Raw genomic sequence first — 15,822 nt, 5'->3', positions numbered from 1 at the left:
TACGACGAATTGTTATACACCTTCTTTTGTAAATAGTAACATTCTTTACAGTGATCTTCACATGTGTTTTCATCAATCAAAGCCTGTTACTGACGTTTTCACAGTAAACTACAAGATCACCCTAGCACAAATACAATTACTCCATTCATCACAATTACCTTGTAGACGACTGAAGAGAATATGGACCAGAGACCTCTTGAATGACTAATCCGGACCGGCTGCCAATGGGTAGCTTCCTCTATAAAACCAGAAATGTCACACTTACAAATATAAATCCATCTCCTGGTTGTATGTATACATTTGTAAATTTGAACTAATGAACTGCAAAACAAAAAACTAAAGTTATATGTTAGAAGTTTAAAATAATGTGTAAAACTGTATAATATTCGAATCACGTTAAAAGTAAGGGTCCTTGTGACCAAAGCTTACATGATCGAAAAGCTTACTTTTTCTCTTTCACCTTTCGCCCCCCTCTCACTTTCTCTCGCTCTCTCTCACTCTCTCTCTCTCTCTCTCTCTCTCTCACTCTCTCTCTTTCCCTCCTTTTTATCTATTTATCTTTCTAACTATATATTACCCATCTGTTCCTCTTTTCTTCTGACTCTTACACTTTATCAGTATGTATTTATTTATATTTCAATAAAATAATAATAATAAATAATAAAATTTTATTTAGATGGACATTCTAATTTTTATTGAATCCATTGAAGGCATTAAAATTGACTAAATATTAATTTAGACTTTTTGACTATTTTGTATCAAACTTTGATTGGACCACCAGTAACAGTGAACAGAAGCTTCGATCAATGAGTTCATGAGGGCTGGATTTCATCATTTGTCAGAACGGCCTTTATTTATTTAATAAACATTAGCTAACATACTTTAATTAATTTTATATGTGAAGATTAGATTTAATCATTTTTAAATGGCTTTTGTTAACTATTTCAACGTAACTCTAATTTTGTAAATATTATTCGACTAGTAGAGCTATTGCTGTATTTATTGTAAACCCCTTTTTGTTAGTGTCACGATTACCTTTAACGTAGTAAACCTACACGAAAATACAAAAATCATCGTTAGCTGGATTTTGTTTTATTAATGCTCGAGTATGAATGAATACAAAACCATAAGCAAAAAGCTAATTGTAAATTATTGAACTAATCATAATTCCGTACGAAATGACACAAGTAACCATAAAATATAAATAAATAACCAAAAGTTTAAAAATGAATGTCTATAATGAATTAGTTTGTAATGGAACTGGATTTGGATGTGTTTACTTGTTCTATTTGTTCTTTATACAGTGCTTTCCTAGGCAACTAAAATGGTTTTTTGCTGCTAACCTATTAACGAAGTTATTCGTGGTCTTAGATTGAGAACAAATGTTGCCTGTAGGGAACAGGTTGAAACGGAGCAGAAAATTGTTGTTGGCCTCCTCTTTCTTTTTGGATAAAATAGAAGGGATCCTTCGATCCTTATAGGAAGTACGATTATGAACAGGAGAGAAAGTTCATCCTATTATATAAAAATCCTCCGGATTTGCAATACGAAAATACGAGGGTCGTAGGCTAAACGTACACTTCGTATGCTTTTTATAAAAGATTCTTACCCTCACACTTTCTTTCTTTTTATCATCTTCATTTTTGAAAGGTTCAGAATAATATAATTCCCTAAACTTGATGGCAACGAAGGAACTTTTTGAATCGCCAGCTTGAAACAAACAAATGTTTACAGAGAGAATAACAAGTTGAATTAAGCCCGCAGCATGTTTGTTAAGTTGTGCAAACTCCTTTAGAACTTATAACTCATTTCTTTTTTTTTCGCATTTTCTTTTATATTGCATTCTTGACAACTTCACCAACGTATAAATAACCATCGTATATACATAGTATGCATGCCAATATTTCTTTCATAAATTTATTTTTTCATAGTTGTAAACGTGATGAGTTGGGAGCCTCATCGCATTTTCCTCCTGTGGTGCGGTGCGATGGACCTGTAATTTGATCCTTCCGGTCATCTGGCTGCTGGGTTGGTCTGTCAGACAGTTCGGCTTTTCGTTATCTTCAGTTTGCCCCCAGACACTCTCAACACTAAAGACGGTGAATTCCAGAAACGCTTTTGACAGACCAGGATGATAGACAAACTGCAATGGTCGCGAAGGTTCAAATTACAAACTCTCTCAGTTTGTTGGCTAGGAATTGTAAAGCGAAATGTCAATAAAATGGTTAATTCACTAGTTTTCGTGGTCCGTTTGACCAATTAATATCTTTCAATTAATTAAGGTTTTTAGTTGAGATAAAAAAGTCAGCGTCACGAGCGGGATTCGAACCCACGACCTTCGGCTAGATACGCCGCCACTCTACCGCTTGAGCTGTCGTGACTTCGATCCTCTCGGACATTAACTTCTCATCTCAACCCCACCTTCCGAATTTTTCCTCCTTTTTGTCATTTTTGACTTTTTTATCTCAACTAAAAACCTTAATTAATTGAAAGATATTAATTGGCCAAGCGGACCACGCAAACTAGTGAATTTAATAATTTAATGAAGTATACCTTCACTAAAGCTCTCCGTGGCCATTTCATTTGTCGCCGAGAATCAAATAGATTACACGACCTTTGAAAAATGATAAAAAGGAGGGAAAATTAAAAAATGTGGGGTTGAGATGGGAAGTTAGTGTCCGAGTGGCTCGAAGTCATGATAGCTCAAGTGGTAGAGTAGCGGCGTATCTAGCCGAAAGTCGTGGGTTCGAATCCCGCTCGTGACCCTGGCTTTTTTATCTCAACTAAAAACCTTAATTAATTGAAAAATGATTATTAATGAAAAACGAGATGTATACATACATAAATAATGCATAAAAGAGAAAAAAATTATAAAGTTAAAGAAAAGTAATTTCTAGTAAGTTAATTATTTAAATAAAAATTCCAAGGGCTAGCCCAGGTTTCGAACCCAGAACCGATAGGCTGGCAAATACTAGTCGGATTCCGTAACCACTTCACCATCATGGAAAATACGACCATAATTACAAAACACTGTATAAATAAATTAAATTTGATTATTTCGTTCTTTCTTAACCAAGTAAGAATATAAGTTACCGAATTAAATTATCACATTGACGCTGTTTAAAACTCAATTTAATAATGAGAATATAATTTGCTACATTTACGCCAAGAAGCAGCCTTTATTTTTATTTAATACGCTTTCGATTTGTTAATTACTACTCTTTTAAAACACCTTACGTTTAGAAATTAAATATTAATCATACATTTTGCACAACCTCATAACTTTAGATACAAAATGCTCATATAAGATATAAACAAAAACAATCATACACTACCCTAATCACCCCAATTTGCTTATCTATGGGACTTGATATCTAGGGGACAGCCAAGCATTCGAATGTTAACAAAATCCAATCCCTACAATCCAAAATCCTTCGCACAATAGTTGGTGATATATTATACGTCACCAATCATACTATCTTCTCCGATCTCAGCAAACCCTACATCCCAAACCTGGTCAGTTAGAATAAATTTCACTCCTAACTATCCTTTCACGACAACCCATTAATTCGCAACCTGTCCGGCTCGACCATTCTTTCCAACCTTCATAGAAGACTGAAGCGTAGGTGTTCTCGCGACCATCTGATTGTGTAACTTCGGCCACTCTAGGCTGCTGTTGACTTCATGCCATAATGGCCAATTACAACCACTTTCACTCCATGGTGGTCATTGAAATGAATCACACCAGACATGTAAATGGGCATACAATGTTGTGTATGTGCATCGGTATATTTATATCCTTGTAAATAATACAATTTTTGCCTGTTGCATTCTGTATGCAGTTGTAAAATAAACAAATTTAAAAAAAATTCAGCCTGTACCTTAGTGTAATTAAAGGTAAATGCAAATTTTTCTTGCTTAAATCAAATGTTATATTGATTAAAACACTCGAAATATTCAATGTACAGGTTAATCATGTTCAGATTAGTAGTCAATTTTAATAAATTACTAGTAAGAGGAAAAAGAAGATATAATTTTTAATATTGATCTAGAAATCTATGTTTCCTAATAATAATTTTTTTAAGACTTCAAAGTAGAATTTTGCCGTGATTACAACACAATATTATATAGAAACCTAGGGTAACGTACATTATATTAAAACAAATTAAATTAAAGTAAGATTAGATAAGACTAAAAAATTATTTTAATTACCTCTGTCCCTTAAGATTATTTTAAGGCAAAAACCGGCCCAACGAATCGGGTTGCATCGGATTTGCTTACGAATGAAATTTGCCAAGGAACAATGTATATCGTCCGACTAAAATATTATTATATTACGGTCCACTGTGGAACAGCCTTATAAGTAATGTAATGGTACAATAATAGACCGTTATCCTTGAAGGTACTTCCTGTTAGGCATTCACCACCATGAACAATAGAACGATCACCCTGCATGTATCGGAATATAAATATCTCAATTTTTAACAGAACCCGGGAGCAATGATGAAAGACATTTTTGGATGAGCAGACAAAGAATAATAAGACTCTTTCCTTCTTGTATAAAAATCGAATCGTTCCGTTCTCACTAAGGAGTAAGTAGTCTATTTTGCAGCCACGAGAGATATTGTTGTACATTTTTGGAAGGAGCGTTTTCTTAAGAAGAAAGATTATTTTTAACCAAAACTGAAAATGGTTAATAGTACTATTTAATAAAGTTATTAATAAAATAATAAAAAAATATTAATACAATTAATTAATAATAAACATTTATTTTTTAATTAAAAATCACGGATCAATTTGAAATAAAAATCAAGCACCAAGTTCCTTCGTCAAGCTTTCAAGAAATATTCATCAGGATTTTAAAACTATTATTTTTCTCGAAAGCTTGACAGAACAACTGAGTGTTTCTAGTTTTAATTAAATTTAATTATTAATTAAAAGCTCCATAAATAGACATGGATTTTTGATATTTGACGAGTCGGTTTTTTCCATAAAAAAGTGGTTTGTTACAAAATTCGATGGTGTTAAGACGATATAGTAGTTTCAAAGCTTATTTACCACGGAATCAAGACAACGTCTTGGATAAAGCACCTTGAAAGTTAAGTTTTGTGGCGATCAGAATGTTTTGAAATATATTCGAGTCCAGCTGATGTTTCTGATCAGCAGACAAGACTTGAGAACGAAGGTGATTCAGAAGCCTCCCTGAAACCCGGCATTAAATTTGTTTGCTTTTAAACGAAGCATAATGTCCATAACGAATTCTATCCATCAGGAGTAGCTGTCCTTCAGTATGATACGGGTTGAAAGTTTTTCTGAAAAATACAACAGATTTGTATTAACACTTTGAACAATAAACATTAAAATCAATATAAAGTTGTGTTTTATATGAGGTCCGCTTCCAGCTAGTTTTTAATTAGCTTAAACTAGGAACTTTATTCAATATATCTTGGAAGTGTGTACCTGTTCTGACATTAAATTTGATTGCTTTTAAACGAAGCATCGTCCATAATGATTTCTATCCATCAGGAGTAGCAGTCCCTAAGTATGATCAGGTTGAAAGTTTTTCTGAAAAATACAACAGATTTTTATTAACACTTTGAACAATAATCATTAAAATCAATATAAAGTGTGGGTTTTTTTAGGTCCGCTTCCAGGTGGTTTTTAATTAGCTTAAACTAGGAACTTTATTCAACACATCTTGGAGGTGTGGACCTGTTCTGAATTAAATTTGATTGCTTTTAAACGAAGCATCGACCATAATGATTTCTACCCATCAGGAGTAGCAGTCCTTCAGTATGATCAGGTTGAAAGTTTTTCTGAAAAATACAACAGATTTTTATTAACACTTTGAACAATAATCATTAAAATCAATATAAAGTTGTGTTTTGTATGACGTCCGCTTTCAGTTGGTTTTTAATTAGCTTAAACTAGGAACTTTATTCAACATATCTTGGAAGTGTGTACCTGTTCTGACATTAAATTTGTTTGCTTTTAAATGAAGCATCGTCCATAATGATTTCTATCCATCAGGAGTAGCAGTCCTTCAGTATGATCAGGTTGAAAGTTTTTTCTGAAAAATACAACAGATTTTTATTAACACTTTGAACAATAAACATTAAAATCAATATAAAGTTGTGTATGAGGTCCTCTTCCAGCTGGTTTTTAATTAGCTTAAACTAGGAACTTTATTCAACACATCTTGGAAGTGTGTACCTGTTCTGACAGAGATTTTTCTTTACTTGGGTTTATCTCCTTTTCTTGGTTGTGTGTTTCGTGTGGAGATATGATGTGATCAGGTTCTTGTGGCTTTTAGGAACGTTTTCGAGATCATTTATACCTTTCCCATTCATGTTTTTTTTAATACCCAATCCAACTTACTACAGTACTACACCAGCATCCAACTCCTAGCTTGTACGTTTTGCTACTTTGATCAATTTTGCTCGATTTTTTAACGCGGATTTTTTTTTAATGATTGTTTTTCGTCTTTCCATCCTTAGATGGTATGTTGTTCAGAGGATCTACTTTAAGAACGTCTAATGTTTTATAAATATTTTTGTTTTACAGGAATTCAGTTTAAATTTTAATTTATTAGAGTAGTCACTTTACTTACTTTCATTTTGTTCGTAGTATTGATCAAGTTCGACATCGAAACACTAATATGATGTTATTAGATATATTTTAACTAAACTGACTTTGATTATCTTCGTTTCAACAACGGATGAAGATTATGACAATCAAGTTCTTTTATTTACTTTAAAACGCAGCTTTTTTTTTGCTTAACGTTGTTTAAAATTAAGGGGTAAAAAATGACGATCTCAAGAATGGGTTCCAGGTCTTAACTATTCAACTGAAATCACGTGTAATCTATATTATTCGGATGTTGCCCTTCCGCACCAATTATCTTAATTAAAATTGCCTATAAAGAAAGGGGGAAACAGTTTCGCCTGAAGCGAAAATATAAGGGAAGAATAATAAAAAGCGTTGGTTCAAAATTCCATATGAATTCTGAATGGTCTGACATCCTTCTTGAATGAACTGCCTAAACTAATAAATAATCTTAATTAATTCTCTTCTTACTTTACATATTAGAAAGCCTTTCATCATACAAGAATACCATTTGATAGTGACGATTGAGTGGTTCATACCGTTAGCACAATTTACGGAGGCGTTGCCGGCACTCGGCTTCATTAAGTTGGACAAAAACTATCCATGGATTAATTACCAACGACTCAGCAGAGCTCCCACCAACAAATAAGCTAGACTGTAGCGTCTGAATCTAAGAAATAATTTAATTAGCCTGCAACTGTACAATTCGCTGTCTTCTGAATGACTACTTTAAATATAGAAATATTAAACATTGAAATTATGGTTTTTAATACTTTTATAAATAAATTTAGGTTCTCTGCCATATTCTAACTTCAAATGCACAGATATAGCCAGCAACATCATCGTTAAACCAACTTCACTCGTATCAATGATATTATCTTATTGGTCAATATCTTATGATTCAATGCTATCTTTTTTATTGTCATATTTATCCAGCCTCTACATAGACAAAACTGACATAGTAACATGATCTCAAGCGAATAAAATCCTGAAATATAAAAAAAGACAAGATATTTGATATAAAGTTTTATAGTAATTCTTGTGGAGTTATTCAATGATAACTCTTTTCAACAGCCTCTATTTCCACTACAGTTTGTACTTTACAGTTTTTCGATAAATATTTTAATATGCAAAAAAGTGAAATTAATGTAATAATATACAATTTCTACAAATTATCGCTTGCTGACTACTTCATAAAACCCTATAAATATGTTTAACGTATCATCAGTATTTTATAAACTAGCATATTGGAATTTATTTTAAAGAATATTTTGCATCATATAACTCACTAGTTTTGTTATTTAACCATTAGCCTGATGGTTTGAGATCATCCTGGTCAGTCTGGTTTCGTTGGCTTTTTCCGTGAAGCGAGTTTCGACCATTCTCCATCATAAGCTGTTGGTCTGTTTCCTATTTTTTTTATAAGTCGGTAAATTTTGACAGACAAAACCAATGAGGGCAGTACAAGATGGTAGAAGAGTGTCATCTAGAGAGAGGCTAGATAAATTTGTGATATCTTTACTTGTATTCAGTACTGGTGAAAATCTGTCTTCAACCTAGCAAAGAGTCTTCAAGGACCTGTGATTTACTTGGATGCAGTTCCATTTAAATTTTTTCATGATGTTTAAACTTCGAGATTTAGCACAAAGGGTGAAGTTTTTAAAATCTCGTTTAGGTAATAATTATATTTCGAGTTTACATGTGGATTTCTGCTGCGGCTGTTTATGACGACATATTGAACACATATTCAACATAATCATTTTTTAAGACAATAAAACTATTAGATTTAGGAGTAGAAACTAAAACATTAACATTTTAAAATAAACTTCTCGCGACTTCGGTATTTTGCCGTTTTCAGTCGCGTCTGAACCAACGAGACAGACAACAATGATCAAACGACCAAACTTCACTTTTCGGTTAAAATCAGGCCTTTGGTGTAACTGAGATGACATTCGCAAGTCAATTAAAACAGCGAGTTCAATTTTTTTAAATATAGTTTTAGGTAAAAATTAAACTATTAGTTTCAATTAATTGATCTTTTTATCTAAGGTATTGGTTGAAATGAAAATGTTAGTGTCACGAGCGGGATTCGAACCCACGACCTTCGGCTTCGAATCCCGCACGTGACATTTTTTCATTTCAACCAATACCTTACATAAAAAGATGAATTAATTGAAAGAAGTTATTTGGTCAATCGGACCACGAAATAACTAGGGATTAAACTACTAGCTTTGACACCTATTTTTTCAGCAAAACACCGATTGATTAATCAGCAAAAATTGGTATTTAACCTTATGCACCGTTACAATCATAAAGTAATATTTCTAAATATACAAAAATAATTATTGTATGTTATTTATTCAATTAATATGTAAAAAATAATATGTATTTATTAAATGTCTACCATATACGTTGCAACTTACACAGTAGTGCAATCATTTATGATTGACATTGAAATCATAGTTTGGTACCAACAGATAGTTTTTACGTTAAAATTAAACTTTTGGAGTCAACCTAATAAAAAATATTCAGCCACCAATCAATTGACGGCTTTTAATAAATTCCAGGTCCAGCACACATCATCACAATTTCACTTTTTAATTACCACCATCAAATTAGTTTTTATATTAACTTGTTTGATTAAAACTATTCTGGCTTTCACCGCAACTTACCTGCCTACAGAAACCTTTAATTGCATTTCTTCGAAAAACCAAATTAAATTATTTTAGAATGATACATAGTGGCTTAATGCTTCCTTTATGTAGAATTATTATGCCTTTCATTCAAAACACAATAGTTGTGATCCTAATCGCACTGTAATAAGGGCAGAATATTATCAAATTTCATTGAGTTAATGTTCTAAAATACAAATTGTACAAGCCTTTTGAAAGCCGTTAAAGGATTCATTTCAATAATAAAGCATGTTTAAACGAGTGGGTGATGAAGGAAGACGGGGCCTGTACAAAGGGAGAGCAGACATACAGCTGATTTGAAAAGTGGGTAAGGTAGGACGGGGGATCACTGACCTAGGGATTTTGGCAAGCCGTGTGTTGACCGAGTGGTAGGAAGCAAAAGTCTAGCTAGGCCGGGTAATGACCTTGTCTTACGATGCTCCCCACCCAGCGTCGGATCGGAACAGCTAAACCGTCGCCCGTTCCTACAAAACCGGCATGGGTTTATCAATCGGCAGCTATTATAAACTAAAAAGGCAAAATAGAAACATACGGCTTAAATTAAACACAATTAAAATAAGGGTAATATATGTAGATCTACTCCCGCCTACTTTTAGTCTAGAGGAAACTGTACAAAAGGCAATGCACTAGAACAGACTCCCACTTACGATGTCGATGAGAGGAAACGCGCCTTACAGACGGCGAGCGCAGGCGGTTAACCCAATCATAATTCAATAAGTCAAAAACCAGAGTAGTTTATATATCTTACCTTGATAATGTTGTTATACTAATTATATTACATTCTATAGGTTGTTATTCCACAGTGTTCCTTGAAACAGGGCTCTTTTAAGATAGCAGCACTCCGAAATCGATACTTGTTAATAAATGAAGAATACTTTTTATGAACGTGTGTTTTTGGTTGTCTCCATTAGAGGAATAGAGTGGGTTATGATAAAAAAGTAAAGTAGTTTATATATTTTAAAACAAAATCTCAACAAAAATGATTTGCTTTGACCACCAAGGTCATTTCACATCCAACCTTGTCTACGTCATTTCCTTTTAAAGAAGTCAGTCATCTAAAGCAATTGTTATCGGTGCTGTGATATTCTGCGCACAAATTCTCTCTTAGCAACACTCCAGTATTTTCTTCTCTGCGATATAAATTTAAAGGTTTTATATTCAGGGATCAACCAACAAAGTAGAAAAGCAAGAACCTGGTGGTTTATATTACTCTTTTTTTTTAAATATCAAAATTGTAAGACTTTCAGAATACTAAATAATTTCGCTTTGATGAAACATTAATAATTTAAATTTAGAAATTTCTCCAGAGGAAATGGAACTTTAATAACAATATTACATTTCTTGTCGCTTTTGTGGAATATTTGCAGTCGGTGAAGAAAACTATAATTGGCACTTAAAACTATAAATTAAAAATTCTAAAATTCCTTACGATGCGTTTATCCAAGTGTGGAGGTTAATCGGCAAGAATCTCGTTAACTTTAAGGAAGGGGCTCCTCCTTCAAACTTGTTAAGTCTATTAATACACACCGACTGAAATAACATGAAAAAAGAAAAATGGGATCGAGCTTTAACTAGTGTTGGAAACATTTCTTTAATCCCCCGTCAAATGAGATTATTAATTAAACGCGTAGTTCAGAAGTACAAAGCCTAAAATTATTCGGAAATCGTGAGATGCGGTCTGGTGTGACTTAGGTTTCAGAAAAACATTGGAATCCTAGGATTTATTGTATGAGCACACCATATACTTACAGTAGGAATAGGTATAGATACGCGAGCATATTTCACTTCTGCAACCATAATCATTGCTGTACCTACAGGTATTAAAATCTTCAGTTGACTTGCCACTCTATATGGAAGAAAGGTATCATTTTCTTTTCTTTATCGTGCCAACGTTTCGATCTTTATTGAGATCATCTTCAGGGCTCAAAGTGTTTGTTTTCTGCGTAATTGTGCCATTCTTGCGTGTCGTGTTGAGAGTGCCCTTTTTTGCTTCGTGTCCATATGTAGTTGAAATTTGTGCCCTCTCATTCTCAACACGCAAGACACGCAAGAATGGCACAATTACGCAGAAAACAAATACTTTGAGCCCTGAAGATGATCTCAATAAAGATCGAAACGTTGGCACGATAAAGAAAATGTTTTTCTGAAACCTACGTCACACCAGACCGCATCTCACGATTTCAATAATCAGAGACTAACGGTCACTAATCACTACACAAAGCCTAAATTTGAATCTAAGAAATACACGACGGGAAGGAAGCCAAGATTTCACAATCCCGCCCTAACGTTTTTTTAATGTATATACACAAAACTTGCACAATTTTGCTACTCATCTAATAAATTGTATCAACACTCTAAATTTAGCGAATTGAATTACACGGTGTACGCAGTTGAACCCGCCGTTTTAAACGACGAATTTGCAAAGACATTTCGCATTTGTTGATAAACCGTCGCGAGGGAATGGTTACAAACGTTTACCGGATTATCTCAAATCAAAACTTTAATATACTGAACCAGCATAGGGTCATTTATTGGGTCCGTCTTTACTCGCTGGTTTATTCAATTATTGAATTACTCAAACGCGATTCGGCATTACGCCGTCTTCAGTGGGGAACTGCTGGAGGTTAATAACACTTATTGGGAATTACGAATAATCCCAAACAAATAATTCTAGTGATTTAGGATTGAGACGTATTTCGGTCCTGTTCGGTTCATTAGCGAGAATGCGCGGACCTGTGATTGATCGTGTGCCGATTCCAGAAAATAAATAATGATTAAACAATCACGTAAATGGATTCTCTGAAATCGTTCTTCTCACTATAAATAAGTTATGAAACAACTAAACGAAATAAAGAAGAAAATAAGGAAACCATTTATTGTAGTAATTTCTTTATAATGTTGTTTAATTTTCCTTTATATGTGATACACAACGTTTCGTACCATGTAAAAATTTTTTTATATATATACATAGTATAATTTTACTTATTTCCTTGAAGGTGAGAATTAAAACTCGCGGACGCCTTTATGCTACAATTTATATACTGGAAATCAAATGTCCCTGGACTGGACGTGGGCATAAAAGAACGCAAAGTCACGTACACAATTCAGTAACTTATTTTCTCTTATTTTAAAATTTTTATAAATACAACTGACATTCCTAGTACAAGCTTTAGCATCACTTTTATCAAAAGCTAGTAGACAGAATTTCATGTTTGTTAATTTGTTTTCAAGAAATGCAAAGTAGTGCATTTATACCTACCGACCATTAAAATCGGATTATTATATCCATTTTAAAAAAGGAGGTTAATTTCTGACAAATAATTTTGCTATTTTGTGTATTTTCTTATTGAAATGTTATATATATTTTAATGGTACAAACATCTTTAAATAGCTACGTTCTTGTTCTTTCAAATGGTATAGTTGACGCTAAAATCCTTCTAGCTATTGAATTAAAGCCGTTTAAATCAAATATTCAGATAACGACTTCCCAAAAATCGGAAAAATTGAATAAAAAATATTTAGGTGTCCCTAGAGGCGCTAAAACGAAAATTCATGTTTTACGAAACAAATTATAGCCTAGTTTACTTGAAAAATATTTGTTTTTAATTTTTTTTGTTATTGATAAACTTGATAGCTTTACTATATTTTTATTACATTCTTCATAAAAAAAAATGCTTAAAAAAGATATATTCACATATTTGATTTGAGCAAGTGGAACGGCGAAATAAAAATATTAAGAAAAGGAAAATTTCACCTAAAAAAATGTGTTTTGCGAAACCACGGCCTATTCACGAAAATTGGCGGATACTTGTCCGATATTTTAGAGCGTAGATTGGTCAAAATCCGTGACCCTCCAACCTGGTCATCCCCTTGCAAGATCAATAAAAATCGTCTATCAGGAACAATTATATAACAACACGTATGTTCTTGCTACCAATGTCATTAATAAGTCATTTAGTGGCGTCGGTGGCAGCAACGGTTTAGGCGTTGACACGGCGCTCATCACTGTAAGGTAAAGGTCCCGGGTTCGAATCCAGCGGCCCTGCATTCGGACCCGACATGCTTACAAATGGGCTTTTTTCAAAAACACCGGCTCCCCAAGGGTTGAAATAACCTCTGCTGTTGCAAACCCTCGTAAAAAAATAATAATAATAAAATAAATCATGTTCAAGTATAATTTTAATAACCCCCAAAAAATTGTTCGCAGTATACTATCATATAATCATTGTTTACTGATCTATCTAACCTCAACTCTGCACACGCATGAACGTACACGTGTATAGAGTTGAGCCTATGACTTCCAGCTTTTGTAATTTACAATAAACTACCGGCAGGCCTCGAGAATCACCACAGAATGTTGGTAGTCCGGGCTTAGACAACTAGGAAATTGCAGCATCCAACGCAATCAGTTCCTAAATCCAAACACATTCACCCCCCTTAAATACATTATTTCTTATGTACATACCATTCTCTCAATTAGGGTAATGGTATGGTAAGGGTAACATAGTAAATTGCATTTCTAGTTGCCCTATTTCGTTTCTCCATTAAAAATTCCTTCAACTCGATATTCCTCCCTTTACGCCTATTATATAACTAACCTAACTAGGGGTCGATGTGGTACTCAATATTCCGCCATGTACCTTCTCACATTTCACTTCCTGTTAATAAATACAATCACTCTCAACACACGCTAGAGACCAAAACCTATCATTACTATACACAATAAAAAAATCCTCCAAGAATCAGAACAGGGGCCCAGATACTCGCTGCCGTTCTCAAGTGCTCCGTAAAAAACTACTTCTTCTCGAGAACAAAGAACACGACCAAAGCATGCTTTCTATTTAGAAACATCGTGAATATCATACCAGAGGAGACAAGCAGACTGCAGAACATGCCTAGGGAATCCGCCTGATACATGCTGTAAACCCCCCGTTTGGTTCAAGACACCAGGTCAAAGGAACCTAGCAGTCTGTTCAGGATCGTCAGGGAAATCGGCCTAAAACTCCTAACCAGATTCATGTCCCTGCGCTCCTTAAGGACGGGAATGATAAGTGCATGACGCCGGCGGTCAGGATAGGAGCCGATATCTTATATGTTGTTGAAGAATTTCAACAGGTCATGCTTCCCACTCTAACATTGCATAATAGAAAGTAATACAATATATGCAAAACATATGTATAATATATATTTCCAATCAGATCGCAGTCATGTATGTTTATTTTGTAATTTAAGAGAGTCTAGAAGATATAGTAAATTAGATTTCGTCTGCCAATTAAAAATTCCTTCAAACTTAGCTACCATGAGATTAAACTGTTCTTATTTAATAAATGCAGGTGTTAAAAAAAGCACTACAAGGGGGTCGCAAATGAGGTGGGATCAACTTTTTTGGTGATATAGAAAAGTATCAGACGCATCCGAGCGCTCTTTCCAATGAACCCTAGGAGTTCAGAAATATTTTTTTAGCTAATTTATATACATTGTTTTAGATAAGATGTTTCGCTTTTGTTGTGCAAATGTTTGTAGTTTATTATGTATTGTAAGAATGTTTAGAATAAGAAGATAATATGCCGTATCGTATTAAATGAGGGTATAGAATACGCTTCCAGTAAAGTAGGTAGAGTTTAAAGTTTTAATTACACCTTAAAAAAATATTGCGATGAAAATTCGTATTTAATTTTTTTAAATTAAAAAAATTAAATACGAATTTTCATCGCAATATTTGATTTTTTTTTTTTTGGATTGAGACAATTTTTTGGTCTATTTTGTTAAAAATTCCAACCTACTTTGCAGCATTGCTCGGTCACAAATTGTGTTGTATTTAAATAGGCAGCTTGATTTGAAATAAAATATTGCGATGAAAATTCGTATTTAATTTTTTTAATTTAAAAAAATTAAATACGAATTTTCCTCGCAATATTTTTTTTATTTATTTATTTTTTTAAATTTAATTTAATTTATTTTTTTTATTGAGGCATTTTTTGGTCTATTTTGATAAAAATTCCAACCTACTTTGCAGCATTGCTCGGTCACAAATTGTGTATGGTATTTAAATAGGCAGCTTGATTTGGCGCATGTTGATTCTTTTGGTGTTTTTGTTAAGTAAAGTAAAAGAATTTTTTCACCAATCGTCAAAGTTGATATTCATTTTTCACACAAAAAAATCTTTCCCTTGATATAATTTGAAAGACCTTGATATAGATATATAATGAAGGGAGAAAAACATACGTAAATGACTTAAAATAGTTCTTTTTTTTTCTCGACTACTAGATGGCAAGAACGCTCGAACACGTGTCTAATATTTTTTGGCTTGGTATAACCAAAAAAGGTTTCGTTAAAATCCCACGTCCATAGCCTCTACTTGTAACCCGATTTTATGGTACTTTTTTAACAAAATAAATGCCAAAACAATCATTTTTAACTTATCGTTTTGTCTATGAAGCGACGCTGCTATCGGAGAAATCTTCATGATATCAGTGTTTTGTATTTATTTTATGTAAATGAAATATTTATGTGTATTACGAAA

The 15,822-nt window shown here is 33.3% G+C and overlaps 1 long non-coding RNA gene across 3 annotated transcripts in view; it reads right to left on the bottom strand.

Annotated features, from left to right (window-relative positions):
- Positions 1-4,885: 4,885 nt before the first annotated feature.
- The window catches only part of LOC106663813, a 128,696-nt gene continuing 117,759 nt past the window's right edge, over positions 4,886-15,822 (bottom strand). For 2 of the 3 annotated variants that reach the window (XR_002910825.1, XR_002910827.1), the window contains 3 exons: positions 5,965-6,070; positions 5,461-5,816; positions 4,886-5,312 (listed from right to left, as the gene is read on the bottom strand). This is a non-coding gene — a long non-coding RNA (uncharacterized LOC106663813). The remainder of the gene's footprint in view (positions 5,313-5,460; positions 5,817-5,964; positions 6,071-15,822) is intronic. The other variant, XR_002910826.1, reaches the window with a different exon arrangement.

This window comes from Cimex lectularius, unplaced genomic scaffold, assembly GCF_000648675.2.
Source record: "Cimex lectularius strain Harlan isolate CLEC.00 unplaced genomic scaffold, Clec_2.1 scaffold41, whole genome shotgun sequence".
In the NCBI taxonomy this organism is placed as follows: Eukaryota; Metazoa; Arthropoda; class Insecta; order Hemiptera; family Cimicidae; genus Cimex; species Cimex lectularius.
The sequence above is the reverse complement of the archived record's forward strand: the minus strand, read 5'-3'. Positions and strand labels throughout refer to the sequence as shown.